The sequence below is a fragment of the Acomys minous genome, assembly GCF_964271855.1.
Source record: "Acomys minous genome assembly, chromosome: 11".
Lineage (NCBI taxonomy): Eukaryota > Metazoa > Chordata > Mammalia > Rodentia > Muridae > Acomys > Acomys minous.
Window position 1 is genome coordinate 68,995,897 of NC_140492.1, and position 23,122 is coordinate 69,019,018.

The 23,122-nt window shown below is 44.1% G+C and overlaps 1 long non-coding RNA gene and 1 pseudogene across 3 annotated transcripts in view; both read left to right on the top strand.

Moving 5' to 3' along the window:
• Positions 1–258: 258 nt before the first annotated feature.
• The window catches only part of LOC311609242, a 54,547-nt gene continuing 31,683 nt past the window's right edge, over positions 259–23,122 (top strand). For both annotated transcript variants that reach the window (XR_014783322.1, XR_014783323.1), the window contains exons 1-2: positions 259–655; positions 916–991. This is a non-coding gene — a long non-coding RNA (uncharacterized lncRNA). The remainder of the gene's footprint in view (positions 656–915; positions 992–23,122) is intronic.
• On the top strand, positions 20,199–21,054 carry LOC311608821 (cyclin-dependent kinase 4-like; annotated as a pseudogene). The gene has a single exon. The product of its transcript is annotated as a cyclin-dependent kinase 4-like (transcript).

Below are 23,122 nucleotides of genomic sequence, written 5' to 3' on the forward strand. Positions count from 1 at the left end.
GGAAGGGGGTGGGAATGGGAGGAGTAGAGGGAAGGGAAACTGTGGTCCGCATATAATGTATGAGAGAAGAATAAAAGTTAAAAACAAACAAACAAACAAGCAACACACTGCTTTCCTCTTTAATGAATGGAAAACTGATAAAAGAGAGAAAAAAATGAAGAAGAAACTGTTGGGTGATCATGTGGCAAAGATGCTTCCTGATTCAAAAACTAAAAAGATGCCTGCAGCCCTTTTCAGAGAAGTTGGTGCCCAGGGAGACAGCACAGTTGGGAGCGTCCAGGCTGAGTCAAATCAGGAGAGGAAAATAAAGGAAGGAGAAATTGGAACGGGCTAGTGAAGACGAAAGCAGATTCTTTCCTTCCAAGAAAGAGACTGGAGCCCCAGCAGGGCCGGGGAGACAAACCCAGCTTCTGCTTGGAGAGGAAGTTAGGCAAATGTCAGCGTTTCTCAAATAGCCTTGCCCAGAAAATGTGTCAACAAACACCCAGCCAAACTTCACGGATACACGCGAGGCCGAGAAAACCGGGCAAGCATCTCCTGAGGGAGAAGCGCTTGAATTGAGTTAAAAATACATTAAATTCCCAGTAACTCAAGAGCTAACGGCCCAGAGAATAACCCTGGACTTTAGCTTTGACCGTCTACGATTTCCTTTCAGGTAAGTGTTCCCGGTTGGTGTTGGGTTTTTTTGTTCTGTTTCGTTTTTTTAATAAGCGTTATCTGGTCTGCCTGGGGCAGAGGAGGACTGGCCCTGAAATGGGAAACCAGATTTCACCTTTGAGTGGAGTGGCGGCGGCGTGCTGACTGTAGTTCCAGAGGGAATTCTGGGAATGGAAGCCAGGTCCAGAATGCGCCTCTGCAGCCTGGCAGGCAGCCGCAGTTAACAGTTGCAGGTGAAAACCAGCCTTCTTTTTACAGGCGCCTACAAGACGTCCTGAAACGCTTCAGAAATCTCAGTCAATTCCTTTCTCCAACCACAAGTAGACGGACTTTGGTAAGTTTGAAAGTTGTTTGAAAATTACTTCTTTCTCTCACAAGTAAAACGCTGAGGATGGACAGATGTGCCCAAAGAAGGGCCTGGGCATTCCTGATCCTCCACTACTCCCAAGTGAGCATCTTCTTTATTTTTTATTTATTATTTTATTATTGTTGTTGTTGTTGTTATTTGTTTTTGTTTTTCGAGACAGGGTTTCTCTGTGTAGCCTTTGCTGTCCTGGGACTCACTTTGTAGACCAGGCTGGCCTCGAACTCACAGCCATCCGCCTGCCTCTGCCTCCCTGAGTGCTGGGATTAAAGGCCTGTGCCACCACGCCCAGCTCATTTTGTTGAATTTATTACATTTTAAAATGTTTGATTTTAAGGTTAGGACAGAGTTTTATTCTAGGGCCCCCGGAAGCCTTTAAGCTCAGGTTTTTGCCTAAGCCTCCAAGTACTCAGACTACAGGTGTGCCTGCCTTAATTTGGTTTCTTGAATGAGTCAAAATAAATATGATGAGCCAGGCATGGTGGCACACGCCTTTAATCCAAGAATTTGGGAGGCAGAGGCAGGCGGATCACTGTGAGTTCGAGGCCAGCTTGGTCTACAAAGTGAGTCTAGGACAGCCAAAGCTACACAGAGAAACCTTGTCTCAAATAAATAAATAAATAAATAAATAAATAAATAAATAAAATGTCAAAACCATACTGTTTAGGCCAGGCATGTTAGTTCATGGCTTAATCCGAGCACTAGAGAGGCAGAGGTAGGTAGATCTCCATGAGTTCAAGGCCAGCCTGGTCTACAAAGTCCCAGGACAGCGAGGAAAACCTAAACAAACAACAAAAAAGATACTGCTTGAGAAATTTGTGCTTCCCTAATATTTACTCATGCAAATATAAACACAAACCCAAAATCTTTTTTTTTTTTTAACAAATTCTTTTCTTTAAAAAAAAAAACTTTCTTTTAGCCAGGCCTGGTGGCACATGCCTTTGTTTCTAGCACTTGGGAGGCAGATCTCTGTGCGTTTGAGGCCAGCCATGGCTACACAGTGAAGCCCTGTCTCAAAATACTAATACTAATACTAATACTAATACTAATACTAATAATAATTACTTTCATTATTTGTGTTTGTTTGTTTGTTTGTTTTGAGACATGGTCCTGGTTGGCCTGAAGCTAAATGGACAGGCTGGTCTTGAACTCAACAGATATCCACTTACCTCTGCCTCCTGAGTGCTGGGATTAAAGCCATGCACCACCATATCCAGCTTTTATTAGTCTGTATTTATTTTGGGTTTTTCTTTACTTTCTTTCATTTATTTATTTATTTTGAGGGTTTCTCTATGAAGCCTTGGCTGTCCTGGACTTACTTTGTGGACTAGGCTGGCTTTAAACTCACAGAGATCTGTCTGCCTCTATCTCCCTGCGTATTGGGATTATAGGTCTGTGCCACTGTGCCTAGCTCTTATTTTGTTTTCTCTAGACAGGGTTTCACTGTGTAGCTCTGGCTGTCCTGGAGTCACTCTGTAGACCAGGCTGGCTTTGAACTCAGAGATCTGCCTGCCTCAGCCTCCTGAGTGCTGGGACTAAAGGCATGTATCATCACTACCCAGCCTAGTTTTTATTAGTTTTAATTATATGTAGATGTATGTTCCTACACATGATGTGTGTATAAGAGCATGGGTGCTGATAGAGGCCAAAGTGTCAGATCTCTTGGAGCTCAGGTCACAGGTGGCTGCGAGCCAACACAAGTGCTGGCAACAGAGCTAGAGTCCTCTGAAAGAGCAGCAAGTTCCCTTAACCACTGGGCCATCTCCAGCCCCCAAAGTATTCTCTACAAAATAAAACAAACAACTATGAATTGTATGTGTGTGGGTATGTGTCTGAGAGTGTGTGTCTGTGAGTGTGTGTGTGTGAGTGTGTGTATGTGTGTGTGTGTGTGTGTGTGTGTGTGTGTGTGTGTGTGTGTGTGTACAAACATGTTCATGTGGTTAAGAGATACCTCTCCTTGTGCCGTGCTTTGAGGCAGGCTCCTCCTGTTGCTCCTGGTTCCTTGTGTGTGCTCCAGATTCATTGGCCCATGAGCTCCTAAAACCCACAGATTCTTATGGCACACTTTACTGCAATGCACGGATCTATGCTCTTGACAATGCATCCTAGTGCATGCACTTTTCATGTGTTTATACAGACAATGCATTTCTACTGACATTAGATCAGACTTCTGTAACACACTTTTTTTTTTAACTTAAGGATTTGTGTGGACATTTATGCTATCATTTTTTTTAGAGGCTATGATAATTATGAAAAGCCCTGAAATATTTCAATGGCTCTCTGCCTCCCTCAGGATAATCTCTAGAATAGGAAAGAAAAATACCCTGGTCCTTGGGGTGCGGAGGCCTTGGATGCTGTCAGGCTCAGCCAGGTGAACTTGTGTGAACTTGGGTGCTGAGCCACAGATCCCAATACTTAAAAGTATTCACTCACTGTTCCAGGACTGTCTTGAGAATCAAATGAGACAATTAGGAAACAATCACTCCGTGTGAGGCTATAAAGTTCTAAATCATCTGTAGACCATGCCATGTGCTCATGCCACACACACAGAGGAGGGTGCCCTATGTTCCGATAAAGAACATCATTTGCTTACTTGGTTTTTCAGTAAATGCCTTTACACGAAATTTTTGTTTTCTAAAAATATTTCTATTGTTGTGCATTTCATATAGGTGGAGAAGGCAGGAAATATAAATAACCAAAAAGAGTAAAATTGAAGTAATCCATAACCTATTTGCATAAACACCCTTAGATATTTCATATGTACATATGTGTATGCCTGCAATTTATGAATGGTTCATATTTCACATAATTATTCTTATAATTTCCTCATGTTGAGCTGGATGCAGAGTAATCTCAACACTCAGAGAGGCAGAGGCAGGTGTATCACTGTGAGTTTGAGGCCAGCCTGGTCTACAAAGTGAGTCCAAGACAGACAAGGTTACACAGAGAAACCCTGTCTCGAAAACCAAAAAATAAACAAACAAAAACAAAAACAAAGAAATTTCCTCATGTCATACCACAATATAAATAATCTTTCTAAATTCCTAACAGTAATCTTTATAATTATCAATAGCACATAGAGTTTGGTTTTAGTAGTAAGCATACTGTGCTCTTTCCATCTACTTCATGTTGGTTGGATACCTAAGTTCTCTGGAGATTTTTAGCTATCATATGCAATCTTATGAGGCAATTTCCATGCTCAAATATCCATATAACTTGAGCTAGAGAAATAGTTTGGCAGGTCAGAACGCCTGTTGCTCTTGAGTTCAGAGCCTAGCATCCACCACAAATGGCTTGCAACAACTGCCTCTAGCTCTAGCGGACCTGATGCCCTCTTCTGGCCTTGAATGGTACCTGCACACAGGCGACATACACACACAGAGAGAGACACACTTAAAACACATAAATTAAAAATACATCTTTTTTAAAAATTCCCAGGCTGGGCAGTGATGGCGCACACCTTTAATCCCAGCACTTGGGAGGCAGAGGCAGGTGGATCTCCATGAGTTCGAGGACAGCCAGAGCTGTTATACAGAGAAACCCTATCTCAAAACAAAACAAAACAAAACAAAAGACAAAACAAAACAATTCCCATAATTTGAAGAAGTCAGTTTAGAATAGGGGTGTGTGTTTTCTTTTGTTCACCACAAAAGCTCTTAGGCACCTACCATTTGCTATGTACTGCACAGAGGTGAAAGTTACAGACAGGAAGTGTTAGTTGAGAAGGGAAAGTAGAATAAGCCTGGTTACATTCTGAGCTCACTGACCTCGCTAGGGTTCCTCACGTGCCTGGCAAGACCTTATACAACTCCAAGCCTTCCTCATGCAGCCACCTTCCACTTCCCGGCCCACAACCCTTTCTCTGTGTCACAAATATCCACTCATCTGTCAGAATTTAATACAAATACCCTCTGCTCTGTGGTGGCTTCCTGATGCCCCGGAAGAGAATCGGACGCTCCCTGAAAATGATCCTGACATGCTCCATTTGTAATTCCAAATATGCCATCTTACTTTGTGCCCCTCGCCCCACTTTCCAGCTGTGCCTAGGAATATGAATTTAAGGTAGACTGCTTTACTGAGCATGTGCTGATTGAATCGCCAACAACATGTGCTTAGTGAAATACTAAATAAACCAACTGAAGGGGCCGGAGACATAGCTCAGCCGTTAAGCGCACTGGCTGCTCTTGCAGAGGACCGAGGTTTGGTTCCCAGCATCCACATGGTGTCTTAAAGCTGACTGTACCTCCAGTTCCTGGGGATAGGATGCACTATTTTGGACTCTGAAGACACTAGGCACATGGTGTAAGGGTCCGAGAATCGAGAATCACGAAAGGAAGACCCCAGACTCAAGTAGTATGCAAAAGCAAAGAGCATTTATTCTACAGAAACAACTAGCATGCAGGGTCAACCAATCACACAAAATGGCGGACGGGGGGTGGGGGGGAGCGCGCAGGCATCTTTTAAAGCCAGTTAGGGGATTTCCAGTTGTGGTCATTTGACCTTCATTAGGATTTGTTGGGTTCATGGTAAGGGGTACTTCTTTGTTGTTGTTGTTGTTGTTGTTTTGTTTTTTTGAGACAAGGTTTCTCTGTGTAACAACCCTGGCTGTCCTGGACTCTCTTTGTAGACCATGCTGGCCTCAAACTCAGACATCCGCCTGCTGCCTGCTTCTGCCCAGCAGTAAGGGGTACTTGTATGTTCCTGGTTGTTTCTGACCTTGGGGAAGGACCAGTCACCTCATATCTAGTTTAGCCCCAGGCGAGATGTCGGGGCAGTTGTTGCTGATTGGTTGCCCCTTCCCTGAGGCTTTTCCAAGAAGCTAATGAACCCTTCTGGGAAACTGAGAGCTAAAGCTCAATATGGCTGCCTGATTCAAAACGGAGTAGGTACATAGGCAAACACTCATACACAAGCTTTTTTTTTTTTTCGCTTTAAAAATAAATAAATATAGGACTGGAGAGATGACTCAGAGGTTAAGAGCACTGACTGCTCTTCCAAAAGAGTTCACTTCTCAGCAACCACATGGTGGCTCACAACCATCTATAACAAGATCTCTTCTGTCATGCAGGCAGAGCACTGTATACGTAATAAATTAATTAATTACTTCTGGGTGAACTCACTCATTATGATAATTTCTAGTTCAATCCATTTGTCCACAAATTTTGGGAATTCCTTGTTTTTAATAGCTGAGTAGTATTCCATAGTGTAAATGTACCACAGTTTCTTAGTCCATTCTTCTACTGAGGCTATTTCCATGTTCTGGCTATTATGTATAAAGCAGCTGTGAACATGGTTGAGCATATCTCCCTGTTGTGTGGTAGGGCATTTTCTGGGTATATTCCAAGGAGTGGGATAGCTGGATCTTGAGGAAGCCCTATTCCCATTTTTCTGAGAAAGCGCCGGAAGCAAAAAGAGACAAACGGTATATACTCAGTTATATCAAAACACTAGTCCAAGGGATACGTACCATGAAAAACTTTTTTTTTAAATTTTATTTATTTATTATTATGCATACAGTGCTCTGCTTACATGTACTCCTGCAAGGCAGAAGAGGGTGCCATATCACATTACAGATGGTTATGAGCCACCATGTGGTTGCTGGGAATTGAACTCAGGACCTTTGGAAGAGCAGGCAGTGCTCCTAACCACTGAGCCATCTCTCCAGCCCCGAAAAACTTTACATACCAAGAAAGTGGGTCAGAGGAGAGGACATCCCATTGAGACTTTAGGCGAGAGTAGCATGGAAGAATGGGGAAATAGTAGGACCCACAGGGTCCTGGAAACCTACAAGAAGAACTTCATGACAGGCGGATCTGGGTCCTGGGATCCTCCTCAAACTAAGGCACCAGCCAAGGAGAATATAGGCAGTAAACTTCGAACCCCTACCAAGACCTAGCCAACGAACAGGATATTCTCCACCATTGAGTGGAGAGTGAGATCTGACTCTCACACAAACTCTGGTGCCCCTTTTCTGACCACGTCCCCTGGATGGGGAGGCCTGGCGGCACTCAGAGGAAGGATAGCAAGTTACCAAGAAGAGACTTGATATTCTAAGAGCATATATAGGGGGAGGAGGTCTCCCTCAGTCACAGACATAGGGGACGGGAGAAGGGGGGAAGTGGGAGGGAGGGAAGAATGGGAGGAAACAGGGGAAGGGCTAACAATCGAGATGTAATATGAATAAATTAATAAAAATGTAATAAAAATAAAAATAAAAATAATTAATTAATAAAAAATGAGTAAATATAACACTGAAGCTACACTATTGGCAAAGAAGGTCTGTTTACAAAGGATTATGGTCTGCAATTAGTTGAAGGGAAAGCTCAGAAGTCCTGACTCACAAACTGAGCTAGATGTTAAATTTTCATTGATTGATAGATTGCTTCTTTCTTTCAGAAAGAGGAAAAATTTCTGGAATTAGTTGTCTTCATCCTGACTGCTATATGGGGCTATGTGGGGCATAAGAATCAAACTCAGAGGCTGGGCGGTGGTGGCACATGCTTTAATCCAGGCACAGGAGAGGCAGGCGGATCTCTGTGAGTTCAAGGCCAGCCTGGTCTACAAATCTAGTCCAGGACAGAGGAGGCTACCCACAGAGAAAACTGGTCTCAAAAAAAAAAAAAAAAAAAACCAAACCAAACCAAACCAAACAAACAAAATCAAACTTGGGTCATCAAGCTTGGCAGCAGGCACCTTTATCCGTTGTGCCATCTTGCTGGCCTGAGTTTTGTTTTGTTGTTCTCTAATTTTGTCTTTGTCTTGCATCACCAAGTTTCAACACACATAGGTGGCCAGGAGGCATTGGGCCTCACAAAGGGAAGAGCTTAGGCCTAACACTCTTACAGTTGGGTGGACGCTGTTAAAGAAAAATATCCCAAGCCTGGTGGTGGTGGCGCATCCCTTTAATCCCAGCACTCAGGAGCAGAGGCAGGTGGATTGCTGCGAGTTCGAGGCCAGCCTGCTCTACAAAGTGCGTCCAGGACAGCCAAGGATACACAGAGAAATCAGGTCTCAAAAAAACAAAAACAAACAAACAAACAAACAAAAACAAAAAAAAAAGAAAGAACGAAAGAAAGAAAAGAAAAGAAAGAAAGAAAAATATCCCAAGTCAAGAATACCACATTGAATATAAAATAGTATTTATTTTAAGCAAGAAAGTGAATGACAAAAAATTACAGAGCTTTTAAGCTGGCCGATACCACAAGCCTCAGCAACCTAACACATCTTACCAATAAATTCTTTTTAAATCTTCAATTATTCTGAGAAAAAAAGAAAAGAATTTGTGTTATCTTCTAGTGCCAGAAAGCAAGGAAGTGGGGGTGATGACCTTCCACAGAACATGGGAGCTCCACCAGCGAGCCCAGTGACCCATGCTGTGAGACAATTAAAGCAGGAAAACCACCCAAGGCCAAAAAAACGACTCAGGGGAGGTGAGGGGTTGAGGAGGAGCAGGGGACGGAGGGAAAGGACAGCCGGGAGAGCTGCACACTGTGGCAATCCCAGCAAGCACTTGGCAGGTTGAGGAAGGACGGTCTCAAGTTCAAGGCCAACCTGGAATAACACGGCCAAACCTTGTCACTGAGGCATCTCTCCAGCTTCCTAAATTATTCTTGAATTGCAAAGCTTAACTTACGCCAGGCATGGTGGCAAATACCTTCAATCACAGCACTCAGGAGGCAACAGACAGACTGACATGATTTCAAGGCCAGCCTGGTCTACAAGGTGAGATCCAGGCCATCCAGGGCTCCATGGCGAACCCCTTTCTCAAAAACCAAAAACAAACACTGAACAAACAAAAAATCCCAACTTAACTTTTACTTAGTATGAGTTGGATCTTTCTCCCACTGTTTCCGGGATGTTTTAACAGATGAGAAGGAAGGGCCACCTTCCTGGTGTTGCTCAGCGCCCTCCCCTAGAACAGGTAACACAACAAAACTGTTATCTTGGCTCATCGTTTTGGAGGTTTTTTTTCAGTTTTTTTGTTTTGTGTTCCCCCCATCCCCCACCCCCAGACAGGACAGCCTTGGCTGTCCTGGACTCATTTTGTAGGCTGGGTTAGCCTTGAACTCACAAAGATCTGCCTGCCTCTGCCTCCCTAGTGCTGGGATTAAAGGCCTGTGCCACAACTGCTTGGCTCTAGTTGAACTTTTGAATCACCAGAAAAGCTCTTAAAAAGGAGAGGGAGGATGTGGAGAGTGGTGGCACACTGTAATCCCAGCACTCAAGAGAAAGAAACAGGCAGATTTCTGTGAGTTCGAGGCCAGCCTGGTCTACAAAGTGAGTCCAGGATAGCCAAGGCTACACAGAGAAACCCTGTCTTGAAAAACAAAGCAAAAGAAAACAACCCCCCCCAAAACCAAAAACAAAAATAGGAGGAGGGGAGAGGGGAGGGGGGAGTTGGGGTGAAACAGCATTGGCTTCAGCCTCTTCCCAATTACATCAGAATTGCCAGGTGTGCCTACCTGTAATCCCAGCACCAAGGAGGCTGAAGAAAAACTGATGTGAGTTCAAGGCCAGCCTGGGGTACAAAGCAGTGATCCCTGTCTCAAAGCCACCCAGAGTATACTCCAAAGGTTTCAAATCTCCCCCAGAGATTCTAAAGTAAAGTGTAACGGGACGGAGAAGCCCAGTTCTTGTTTTGTTTTGTTTTTGTTTTTGTTTTTGTTTTTGAGACAGGGTTTCTCTGTATAGTCATGGCTGTCCTAGACTCATTTTGTAGACCATGCTGGCCTCGAACTCACAGTGATCTGCCTGCCTCTGCCTCCTGAGTGTTGGGATTAAAGGCGTGTGCCACCGCGCCACCACCATTTTTAAGAATCTAGTTCTTAAATGGATGCCCCGTGGTCTCTTGTCGTCCTGGAACGGGAGAAGGAAGGGCCCCGGGAAGCCTGGAAAAGGAGCGATGGCAGCACACTTCCTAGACTGAGCTGGTGATGGGAAAAGTGGGGGCGAGGGGAGGGTGCGGAGAGCAGCGGTGTGCAGCAACCCACGCACTGGCTCGTTTTAGAACAAATCAGTTCTTCTCAGACATATGTGCTGGAGAAGCCGCCTCCTGGAAATTTCCAGGCAGAGCTTGGGACTACTCTGGGCAGAAAAGTATTCAGCCTGCATTTTCCTTCTCTTAAGGCAAAGAATCTCAAGGGTCGCTCACCCGCCTCCTTGCTCCTTGCTCCTCTCTGTATCTCTCTGTGTCTCTCCTCTGTCTCTCTCCCTCCCTGCCCCCTCCCCCTCGCCTCCCTCCCCCCTCCCCCTCCCCCTCTCCTGCTTCCCTAATGGTGCCAAGAGCTGTAAGCCTTTCGGAACAGGGTCTCACCATGCAGATATCTGACCTACCATTTTTACACCACAAATAAAACTCAGCATAGAAGGAGCCTGGAAAACATGCCTGAGGGAGAAAGAAAGGAAAAGCAGAAAACAGAAGCCAAGCCCTGAGCAGTTCCCCTTACACTCAGACCCCGCAGGAAAGGCATTGCTCTCTTCACTTCGCAGGAGAGGCGCTTGTTCAAACATGTCCTCTCAGGGCCCCTTAGCTTGACCGGGACAGGCAAGACTTACTGCATCTTCTCGGTGATTTTACTCCTGTTTTCAGATGAGAAAGATGGCAGCTGCAGATCATAGGTCAGATGTTCTGGGTCTGTGAGGCACCCAGGCCTCTCCTCGGAATCACAGGGCGGGTGGGTCTGGACAGCGCCATCTGCGCCACTCACAGCAGGGAGGGCTCTGGGAACTCTGTATGATCCTTGCGGCTTCCTATAAATGTGAAGTTATTCCAGAATGAAAAGTTCATTTTTAAATCGTACATATGGGCTGGCGAGGTGGCTCAGAGGTTAAGGGCAGGGGCTGCTCCTCCGGAGGTCCTGAGTTCAAGTCCCAGCATCCACATGGTGGCTCACAACCATCTTTAATATAATCTAAAATGGCACGTAATAGTAGCACACACATGTGCCCCAGTACTTAGGAGGCTGAGGCAGGAGGCTTACCCTGAGCTCCAGACCAGCCTGGGCTACAGAGTGATTTTCATCCAGGGCAGCCTGAAGGAGGTAGCCAGACCCTGTCTCAAAAACAACAAAGAAACAAAGAAACAAATAAATGGGACACACATTATACTTCTCAAGACTTTTTTTGGGGGGGGGTATAAGTAAGCAAGATAGAATTAATTTATTAAGGGCTGGAGAGATGGCTCAGCAGTTAAAGACACTTAACCTCAGCATACACATCTGGCAGATCACAATCCCCTGTAACTCCAGCTCCAAGGGATCTGAAGCTCTCTCCTGGCCATCTGACATCCACGTGTACCTGTGCACACTTATACATGGACACACACACACATACACACACACACACACACACACACACACAAGAATAAAGAGTGAAAACATTTTTTAAAAGATTTTTTAACTGTTGGCCTTTTATCTATGTATTTCAGTGCCTATCTTCTTGTTTATGTGCTTTTTAATGTATATAACACTTGAATCCACTAGCACAGCCACGCAGAGCAGCCATAGAGTCAGTGTGGCTACAAGTCCAAAGCCATGGTACTTGTGTGCGCCTGCCTCAGTTTTGGGTGTTGCCTGCGATCCCTGGTACTCCTCGGTCCACGGGTAAACCACTCTCATCCACGCTCGGGTCACAGGCACCCTCTGTGCTTTTTTTGTTCAGTTGGTTGATTTTTTTGAGACAGGGTTTCTCTGTGTAGCCCTGGCTGTCCTGGACTCACTCTGTAGACCAGGCTGGCCTCGAACTCACAGTGATCTACCTGCCTCTGCCTCCTGAGTGCTGGGATTAAAGGCATGCACCACCACGCCTGGCTCTCTGTGGTTTTCTGTGTTTCTTCTTGTCTTACAAGACAGTCACATGGGAGTAAGAACCTACCATATCCAACTAGGACCCGATCCTATGCCTCAGCCATGCCTACCCCAGAGTAAAATCCAATTCAGAGGTTCCAGTTAGAATGTGACTTTGGAGGATCATACTGGTGAGTGGTTGGGATCCTGGCTCCCCAAGATTCATCCTAGTGATGATTATTCTTGGTCACCTACTTGACTGTATGTGAAACTAACTAAAAAACCCAAGGACTGGGTCCACCTGTGCGGGATTATCTTCTTCTTCTTCTTCTTCTTCTTCTTCTTCTTCTTCTTCTTCTTCTTCTTTTCTTTCTTTCTTTTTTGGTTTTTCGAGACAAGGTTTCTCTCTGTAGCCCTGGCTGTCTGGGACTCGCTTTATAGACCCATCTGCCTCTGCCTCCCCAGTGATGGGATTAAAGATGTGCGCCACCATGACTGGCATTTTTTTTTAAAGTATCTGGAGTAGGCTTTCCAATTTGCTGACACCTACAATTACTACAGCCTCTCCTGGAAGCGTGGAGAGTCCTGAAAGGCCATGGCATGAATTATTTTACAACTTTTCAGGACAAATGCACTTGATCGTCCTGATTGACCAATTGTGAATTTGGTGACTCTGTATATAAAACTTTTGACAGTCTGTGAAAATATAAGTATAATGACGATGCTGGTTGGTTGCTCCTAGGATCTCTGGATAAACTGACAAAAGAAAAGAGGGCTGGAGAGGTGGCTCAGTGGTTAGGAACACTGGCTGAACTCTCAGAGGACTGGGGTTCAATTCCCATCACCCACATGGCAGCTCACAACTGTAACTCCAAGATCTGACACCCTCACACAGACACACATGCAGACAAAACGCCAATGCAAATGTAAATAAGTAAATAAATAAACATTTAAAAAAGGAAAAGAATGAGCTCCGTAATAAAATTAACCAACTCCTAACATCTCCAAATACAGTGAAGGACAGTTAGGAACCCAGTGATGAAACGGACCAGCTCCAGATGCACAGAAACAGTCTAAAGTTACTTTGTTTGTTTGCTTGGTTGGTATTTCCAGACAGAGTTTCTCTGTGTAGCCTTGGGCCTCCTGCATTCTTGTTTGATATGTATAAGAAAATTCTCAGGCCAATGAAAGAAGAGCTATATTGGATTGTTACAAAAGGAAATCTGAGTCTGTGAATCAGTTTCCAGACTTAAGCCAGTCTGCAGACCCAGAATCCCTTGAGTTAAGAGAATACCAGGTCCCCTGGGCTTTAATCCCAGCACTCGGTAGGCAGAGGCAGGCAGATCACTGTGAGTTCAAGGCCAGCCTGGTCTACACAGCGAGTCCAGGACAGCCAAGACTAACAAAAATAGACCCTGTCTTGGAAACAACAACAACAACAAAAGACAGAGAGAGAGAGAGAGAGAGAGAGAGAGAGAGAGAGAGAGAGAATACCAGGTCCCCCTGAGGAAGGACTTTGAAAAAAGCCTAAGAATTTTGCTGTTAGCCTTTCTGTAGCCTGTTGCAAAGGTAACAGTATCAAGTTACAATAGGTCCAGTGGGTCCCTGAACTCATCCTGTAGTCGTTTTTTCAGTCCCAGGATGTATAATTAGGATAGATATACTTAGACGTTGGCAGAGTGCGGGGGATAGTAGCACACTCTCTTAATCCTGGCACTCAGGAGGCAGAGGCTGGCAGATCTCTGAGTTTGAGGTCAGCCTGGTCTATTGATTGAGTTCTAGGACAGCCAGGGCTACACAGAGAAACCCTGTCACAAACAATAACAACAACAACAACAAAACTGGGCGTGGTGGTGCACGCCTTTAATCCCAGCACTCAGGAGGCAGACGCTGGTGGATCAGTGTGAGTTCAAGGCCAGCCTGGTCTACAAAGCGAGTCCAGGACAGCCAAGGATACACAGTGAAACCCTATCTTGAAAGAAAACAAAAACAAAAGAAAAGAAATGAAATGAAGGAAGGAAGGAGGAGGGCAGAATCTACACAATAGTGTATCCTCAGAACACAGACCACATCTTCCTCATCCCTTCCCAAGGTCTTCTGAGCTATTTCTAGATATCCGCTCCAAGTTCAAAAATCTCATGTAACTATCAAGTGAGAAAGTTTTCAATCTCATCATCTAAATCAGGATGGATGAGACTTGGGATGTAGTATATCCTGGGCGAAATCTTTCTCCACCTGGGGATCTGTGAAACTAGAAAATAATCTGTTTTCGAAACCCTGTGAGTAAACAGCATCGGGTAGACACTCCTATTTCAGAAGGCAAACTTGGGAAGAAAAAAACCTAGTCCTTGGTCCCAAGTAAGGATAAGATGCAGTCTAGGTTCACTGGGCTCCACAGGTTTCTTTACTTTGTTTCTTGGCTTTGTTTTTTTATTCTGAGATGAGGGTCCTGCTATGCTGTCCAGGGTGGTCTTGAACTGTCGGCCTCAAGCGAGTCTCCTACCTCAGCTTCCTGGTAGCTGGAATTAGAGGCATTTGCCACTATGCCTGTTAGTCTTGACTATTTTTATGTTTCTTTTAAAGTTTCCAAAATGTAAAAATGTGCCCAGAAAATGACCAGGTGGTAACATGTCTTTTAATCCTAGTACTCAGGAGGCAGAAGCAGGCAGAGCTCTCTGAGTTCGAGGCCAGCCTGGTCTACAGAGTGAGTTCCAGGACAGCCAGGGCTACACAGAGAAACCCTATCTCAAAAACTAAAACAGAACAAAAAAAAATAGATATATAAAGTAGCGATTACTTATTTTTTTTTCCCTAAGAGGTACTGATTTCTTATATAAAAAACCAAAGAGATGCATTAATATCCATCCTGCTGAGCCCAGTGCTGCCTAGCTGTAATCCCAGACACTCTGGAGTCTGAGGCAGGGGTCCTGGGAATTTGAAGCTAGTCTGGCCACACAAGGAGTTCTAGACCATTCTTCTGAATTTAGAGAGATCCTATCTCAAAATGGCATTTTTAAAGGGTGGAGACAGGGAGGTGCTCAGTGGGAGAGCTTTGCCTAGAGTGCACAAAGCCCTGTACTCCATGCACAGTACTGAAACATAATAAAATACAATTAGCCCTAAGTTGATGATCTGGCAGCTTATGTTTGATATATTTCCATATACACATCAAATCTATTTCTTTAACAAGAAAGGAAAAATTGGAGGTGTGGTGGCACATGCCTTTAATCCCAGCACTCAGGAGGCAGAGGCAGGGGGATTTCAAGACCAGCCTGGTCTACACAAAGAGTTCTAGACCAACTAAGGCTACATAGTAAGACCCTGTCTCAAAAAAGGGAGTGGGAGTGGGAGCAAAAGAAAAAATAAACTACTCTATTTATAAATAAGTGGTTGTAGTTGATGTTACAATATCAAAAATTGGAGTGGCTGTTGCTCATTTGGGAGGGTGCCCTGGGTTTGATTCCAGCGCTACATAAACTGGGCATGATGGCACATCTTGTGACCCCAGAACTTGGAAGGTATGGATATGAAGATCAGAAGTTCAAAACCATCCTCTACTCATAGAGAAATCGAGGTCTGCCTGGGATTCATAAGACCCTGCCTCAGAAAGAGAAAGAGAGAGGAGAGAGAGAGAGAGAGAGAGAGAGAGAGAGAGAGAGAGAGAGAGGTCAAAGTAATTCATAAAACAAACAACAAGAACCTATGTACATATTTCCAATAAATTGTATAATAAATACAATAAATATATATATTTGGAGTTAGAATTAGGTAATAATGTTTAAGTTCAAGTATTTAATGAAATGTTTTGTTTTTGAAAAGTCAAATCAAATCACAGTTGGAATAGTAACTGTAGCAACCTCCTGGCAGCCAGCACCCCTCTGGTTGGACCAGGCATCCTCTGCACAGGGCTGTTTTTATTAACTGGGATGCAGTCCATCTCGGTGTAACTTTATGAAATGTGTTTTGGCTTGGAGCACAGAAAACCCATTTAGACATTAATAGTCCAGTTGCGTGCTGTGTTACTCATTCATAAGAGTAACAACAGTGTGCTGGGATTTTTTTCCCCCCAGCATTTCCCCCTTAACTTTATTGCCTAATAAAAATCCAAACACTGAATCTTTTTGCCCAGAAAGTGACACCAAAGGAAAGCAGCTGCCCCCCACCCCCACCCCCACCCCCAAGGGGCTCTCTGAAAGGCTGGATAAGGCCTGAGCAGAGAGAAGGCCTGTTGTCCAGCTGTCACACTCCCCACAGGGTCAGCCAGGAGCTGTGCCCAGTCCCTCCTGGGGGAAAAAGGAAATCCACCTCCTCCCTCTGCTCAGAATTTCTATTTGATATTCAAAACGATTATATCAAATTGTAGAGTGGGCCCTAAAAAAACAAGTTACAGGAAGACGTGTCAGGATCCAACTCACTTTCTACTCTCAAAAAGCTGAACCCCTAGAACCAAAGAAGGGTGTAGCAAAGACAAAAAGCTAGAGGCAGGGTAAGAGGGGCTAGGGCACCCTGGATGAAAGGTCCATTTCTGACCCAAGGGGCAATTACACAGCAAGGTGAGGCTGCAAAGTTGTAATGTGTATTGTAGTGTGTGTGTATGTGTGTGTGTGTGTGTGAGAGAGAGAGAGAGAGAGAGAGAGAGAGAGAGAGAGAGAGAGAGAGAGAGACTGCAGGTGCCCATGGAAGCCCAGAAGCTTCAGATTTTCCGTGGAGCTGCAGTTAAGGGTAGTTGTGAGCAACCCAGTGTGGGTGATGGGAGTTGAACTTGGGTCCTCCAGAAGAGCAAGATGTGTCCCTAAACACTGAATCGTCTCTCCAGCCTTATTAAGTATATATCTTTTGCTTTGGCTTTATTTTGGTTTGTTTTTTTTGTTTCTTTGTTTGTTTGTTTGTTTGAGACAGGGTTTATCTGTCTCTGTCTTGGCTGTCCTGGACTCACTTTGTAGATCAGGCTGGCCTCGAACTCACAGAGCTCCATCTGCCTTAGCCTCCCAAGTTCTGGGATTAAAAGCGTGTACCACCACACCCAGATTTTATTTTGTTTTTTAAGATAGGGTTTCTCTGTGTAGTCCTGGCTGTCCTAGAACTCATTCTGTAGACAAGGCTGGACTTTAACTCAGAGATCTGCCTCTCTTTGCCTCCAGAGCTCTGGGAATAAAGGTATGTGCCACCACCACCTAGCTATACCACTTGATGTTTGCACAGAAACTTTTAAAGCCAGAAGGAGTTGGAAAGATTTATTCCAAGTTCTGCAAAACTACAATTGTCAACACAGGCTATTATACCCAGCAAAACTGTTAACCACTGGATGGGCCAGTGGTTGAGAGTATTGGATGCTCTTCTAGAGGACCCAGTTTGATTTCCTACACCCACACTGTGACTCACAAACATCTGTAACTACAGTTCCAGGGGATCTGATGCCTCCTTCTGACCTCTGGAGGCACTAGACACACCTGTGGTATACAAACCAGCATGTAGGCAAAACGCCTATATACATAAAATAAAAGTTATAGTAAAAAAACCAGACTAGCTGGGCAGTGATGGCAACGCCTTTCATCCCAGCACTCGGGAGGCAGAGGCAGGTGGATCACTGGGAGTTCGAGGCCAGCCTGGTCTACAAAGTGAGTCTAGGACAGCCATGGCTACACAGAGAAACCCTGTTTCAGGAAGAAAAAAAAAACAGACTAAATGAATTTATGGCCATTAAGTAATCTCTCCAGAAGATACTGGAAGGATTACTTCAGTTTGAAAAGAATAATAAACATACTCAAGAGGTTATAGAAAATAAACAATACAAGACAGTTAAGCAAAAGAGATCTAAGAAAATAACCACAAAGTCAACAAAATGACAGGAACACTCATCTTCCAATGATAACTCTTTTTGTTGTTGTTGTTGTTGATTTTTTGAGTCAGGGTTTCTCAAAACAAAACATATCTGGAGAGATAAGGAAGATCATTCCATACTCATTAAAGGGACAATCCACCAAGAGGATATCATAATTCAAAACATGTACCAAACTCAGGTGCACTCAACTTTATAAGAAGGAACCAAACTGAGGCCATTTTGAATAAAACTTCCATTTTGAATAGGGGTCAAATAGCGTTTAACTTCCCAAGACTTCCCTGGGTAACTGACATCCTGCTTGGCAGAAAGAGACATGTATGCAGGTAACTGACATCCTGGTTGGCAAGTTGAGACATGAATGCTAGGCAAGCAGCCCTGCCACAGTTGACTAACCCAACCAGTAGGTGTACCACAAAGACATGTTCCAAGGAAGTCCAGTATCTCTACATCCTGATTGGTGGGAAGTACCGTATCCCTAAATCATGATTGGTGGGAAGTCCTGTATCCTTAAATCATGATTGGTGGGAAGTCCTGTATCCCTAAATCCTGATTGGTGGGAAGTACCGTATCTCTAAATCGTGATTGGTGGGAAGTCCTGTATCCCTAAATCCTGATTGGTGGGAAGTACCATATCCCTAAATCGTGATTGGTGGGAAGTACCATATCCCTAAGTCGTGATTGGTGGGAAGTACCATATCCCTAAATCGTGATTGGTGGGAAGTACCATATCCCTAAATCGTGATTGGTGGGAAGTACCATATCCCTAAATCATGATTGGTGAGAAGTCCTGTATCCCTAAATCCTGATTGGTGGGATAACTTGGCTCAGTCATTTGTGGACTTCAGGCTTTAAAACTGTAACATTCTGGCTCAGGGTCGCAGTTCAGATCCTGCGTTCTTTGGCTCTGATCAATTGATCAGTAGCTGTGTCCCGGGTATAATAAATTTTTTTGTCATCTGCTTAAATGCTTACTAAGTTGAATGTTCAAAGATGCAGTCAGGCCTCGATCCTGACAGGTCAGTTTTGTAATTCAATACAGATCTTGCTTTGTTGGACTCTTGTGACAGCTTGGGTTTGTTTGTTTGCTTGTTTTTTAGTTTTCAGACCCCAATAACTAGAATTGAATGAAAATGAGGACAACATACCAAAAAGCTATGGGACACAATGAAGGAAGTCCTAAGAGTAAAGTTTTCACCAAAACAATTAATAACTTAATGATGCACCCGAAGGCTTTGCAAAAACAGGAACAAACAATAGTAGCTAGGAAGAGATAATCAGATCAGGGATAAAATTAATAAAATAGTTAGTCCAGGACAGCCAAGGCTACACAGAAAAACCTTGTCTCGAAAAAGCAAAAATAAAATAAAATAAAATAAAAATGTAAAATATAGCCAGGCATGGTGGTTCACACCTGTAATCTCAGCACTCAGGGAGGCAGAGGCAGAGGCAGGTGGATGTCTGTGAGTTTGAGGCTAGCCTGGTCTACAAAGTTAGTTCAGGACAGCCAAGGTTACACAGAGAAACTCTGTCTCTAAAACAAAAGAAAACAAAAACAAAAACAAAAAACAAAAAGAAAAGAAAAAGAAAAAAGAAAGAAAGGGCTCATGACAAAATGTAATATCCCCTTGTAATAGAAGTCCTGTGGATTTTAGGGATACAGGACACATCCTTTTGTTTGGTTTTGGTTTTGGTTTTTTGAGACAGGGTTTCTCTGAAAAACCCGTACAATGAAAACTTTAAGACACCAAAGAAAAACACCATAATGAGATAAAACTCAACATAAAAGAGTAGTAAAGGTAGCTAGGCGTGGTGGTGCACACCTTTAATCCTAGCAGTTAGGAGGCAGAGGCAGGTGGATTGCTGTGAGTTCGAGGACAGCCTGGTCTACAAAGTTAGTTCAGGACACCCAAAGCTACACAGAGAAACCCCGTCTCAAGAAAAAAAGACAAAAGAAAAGAAAAGAAAAGAAAGAAAGAAAGAAAGAAATTGAAGAGTATCAGAGTACACGGAGAACTTCAATCCTCATGGATCCATTCGACCAATACTCCAAAAATGGCTATTATCCCCAAAGCCATTTATAGATCCACTGCGATCTCCCTGAAGAATCGAACACAATTCTTCACAGAAGTTGAAAAACAAAAACAAAAACCCAAAAACTCCAATTTTGAACGAAAATGCAAAAAATCAAGGATAGACAAAGCAATCATGAACAATAAAAAAAGATTGGTGGCATCACTATGCCTGACTTCAATTTAGTGATAAAACCAGCATAGACACTGGCATAGAAAAGACACATTGATCAGTGGAATAGAATTCAGAACCCAAACTGTGGAGATACGTAGGAGATGCACTATGCTCCCACAGTCACTTGATTTTCGATGAAGACAATTGGTAAGTAAGTAAGTAAGTAAGTAAGTAAGTAAGTAAGTAAGTAAATAAATAAATATTGGAGAAGAGACAGCATCGCCAGCCAATGGTGCTGCCCAGACTGGATAACTACATGCAGAAGGATGAAACTGACGGAAGAGGAGCTGAAGGGGGCCTTCCCTCCAGCACAGTGCGTGAGGTGGCCTTACTGAGGAGGCAGGAAGCCTTTGAGCACCCCAAGGTTCCATGGTTGATGGATGTCTGTGCTGCTTCCCGAACCGATCGCGACACCAAGGTCGCCCTAGTGCTCAAAAGCACACAGGCCAGGGTTTAGGGACGTACTTGGAGAACGCGCCCCTGCCAGGCTTGCCAGCAGAGACCATCGGTTCCTGAGCGGCCTAGATTTGTCTTCAGGCGAATTGCATTGTTCACCAAGACCTGAAACCCAGAGAACGTTTTGGTGACAAGGAACGGGACAGTCAAGCCAGCTGACTTTGGCCTCGCCACTATCTACAGCTGCCGGATGGCCGCCCTCACCCTTGTGGTTGTTACGCTCTGGTACCCGGCCCCTGGAGTTCTTCTGCGCTTCACGTATGCAGCACCTGTGGACATGAGGAGTGTTGACTGTATCTTTGCAGAAATGTTCCGTCGAAAGCCTCTCTTCTGCGGAAACTCTGAAGCCGACCAGTTGGGGCAAAATCTTCCATCTCGTTGGATCGTTGTCAGAAGATGACTGACCTCGAGAGGCATCTCTATCTCGAGGAGCCTTTTCCAGCAGAGAGCCTCGGCCAGGCGCAGTCAGTGGTGCAGGCGTGGAGGAAGCTGGACCGCCCCTGCTGCTGCTGGAAACACTGGCTTTTAACTCACAGGAGAGAATCTCTGCCCTCCGCGCCCTGCAGCACACTTATCTGCACAAGGAAGAAGACGACCCGGAGCGAGAAGAGTGGCTGCCTTTCCCCACTTCGGGACACTTGAGTGGCAAGGACCTCGCCGAAAAGGCAGCCTCTCAGTTTTCTTACAGAGAATATTTTAAGCCTTAAACGACATTCCCCCACCCACCCATCCATACAAGGCTTGCTCTCTTACCTCCCCTCCCCCCCGCCCCCCGCCCCCGACTTCTCTACACTAAAGGGTGGGTGTGTCTCGTCTTCTTCCCTCCCTGATTTATATTGGGGACTTTTTCTTTTTATAGATACAGGAAAACAAAACAAACAAAATGGCAGGAAATGCTGGCACCGATATTGGAAAAGGGGAAAACTTAATCGCTGTTAGAGGGAGTGCAAACTTGGGCAGCCACTATGGAAATCAATCAGTGTAGAATTTCCTCAAAAATCTATAAATAGATCTACCATATGGTCCACTGTCATATATGTCACTTCTGGGCACATTCCCAAAGCATTCTATATCCTACTGCAGAGATATTTCTTCATCCATGTTCATTTCTGCTACATTCAAAATAGTTAGAAAACAAAATCAGCCTGGATGTCTATCAACGGGTGAATGGATAAAAAATATATAGTTCGTATACACAATGAAATATTATTTATCTGTAAAGTAAAAATAAAATTATGAAATTTACAGGTAAACGGGTGGAGTCGGAATGGTCATTCTGAATGAGGTAACCCAGACCCAAAAAGACCACATCGCGTGTTCTCTTTGGTATAGAGATGCTAGTTTTGGGGTTTTGAGATTTTTATTTAGTTTTCTTTTATGTGTATGGGTATTTTGTCTGTCCATCACACATATACAGTACCCTCAGAGGCCAGAAGAAGTTGTCAGACCACTTAGAACTGGAGTTATCAGCTGTCATGTGGGTGCTGAGACTTGAACCCTGATATTCTTAAAGAACATTTGGTGCTCATAAGCCATCTCTCTTGCCCAGATGCTAGTTTTCAAACACTCTGAATATATGTGTCAAATTGGAGTACCTGCCGGGTGTGGTGGCACACGCCCTTAATCCTAGCACTTGGGAGGCAGAGGCAAGTGGATTGCTGTGAGTTCAAGGCCAGCCTGGTCTCCACAGTGAGTCCAGGGTAGCGAAGGCTACACAGAGAAACCTTGTCTCGAAAATAATAATAATAATAGTAATAATAATAATAATAATAATAATAATAATAAAATTGGAGTACTCATAGATGATAAAAAATAGTACTGAGGGGCCATAGAGGAAGTTCAAGGGACTGGGGAGTGAATGAAGGGAGTACGAAAAGGGAAAGTGGAATAAAAAAACAGGAAGTGGGGATGAGGGTGGGAAGGCAGGGTGGAGGAGGGACAACCGGAACTAAAGATCTTTGAAAAAGCCATATGGAAACCCACTACTGTAGGAAGTTCCTTCAATAAACACATATACATATATAAAACGGGGTTAAGTGGGGATATTTATAGGAGCCCCCGTAATGAAGGACAATCTCTCCCCCCCCAACCCCAGACACCATAGACTATCAAATAAAAAGCCCAGTTGCAAGTACGTTATCTTGTTTTGAGTTCTTGACCACTGTAGTTTCATAGCCACCCTTCTCCCCCAGAATATTATAGGCTATTGCCTTTGCTTTCGGTTACCCTCCAGAGTTTGTCGGTAAGACTGTTGCCAGAGACACCAAATATTTATATCATAAGACAGGGAGAAATCAAGCTCCCTGGGAGCTTTACCACTACTAGACAGCTCCCATAGTGCTGCCAGTGCTTTCCATACATGCTGATAGGGAAGTCTTACCCAAATGTGAACCCCATGAGCTACAGTGACAACTAGTTTACAGATATATACTCACTGGTGCAATAGTGGCACAAGTGTGGTGGGAGCAACCAACCACTCTCTTACTAGATTTAAAGTCCTCTCCACAAGACAAAACTGTTGCTTAGTCCCCTTCATTGGGCCCAAAAACCCATGGCTAGTTAAGTCATAGGCATCACGGGAGAACCTAATACTTTTATTCTACTAAACAGACACAGTAATAAATTATGCATGTTTTAATCTTTTTTGTATGTTTTAATCTTTATACTACAGATTAATTCATTTCTCCATTCTGGGTAGTGAAGCTTCTTTTTGCAGTAGATGGCGATTAAAACCGAGAACCACAAATGTCAAGATGCACAGAAATAAGAGATGTG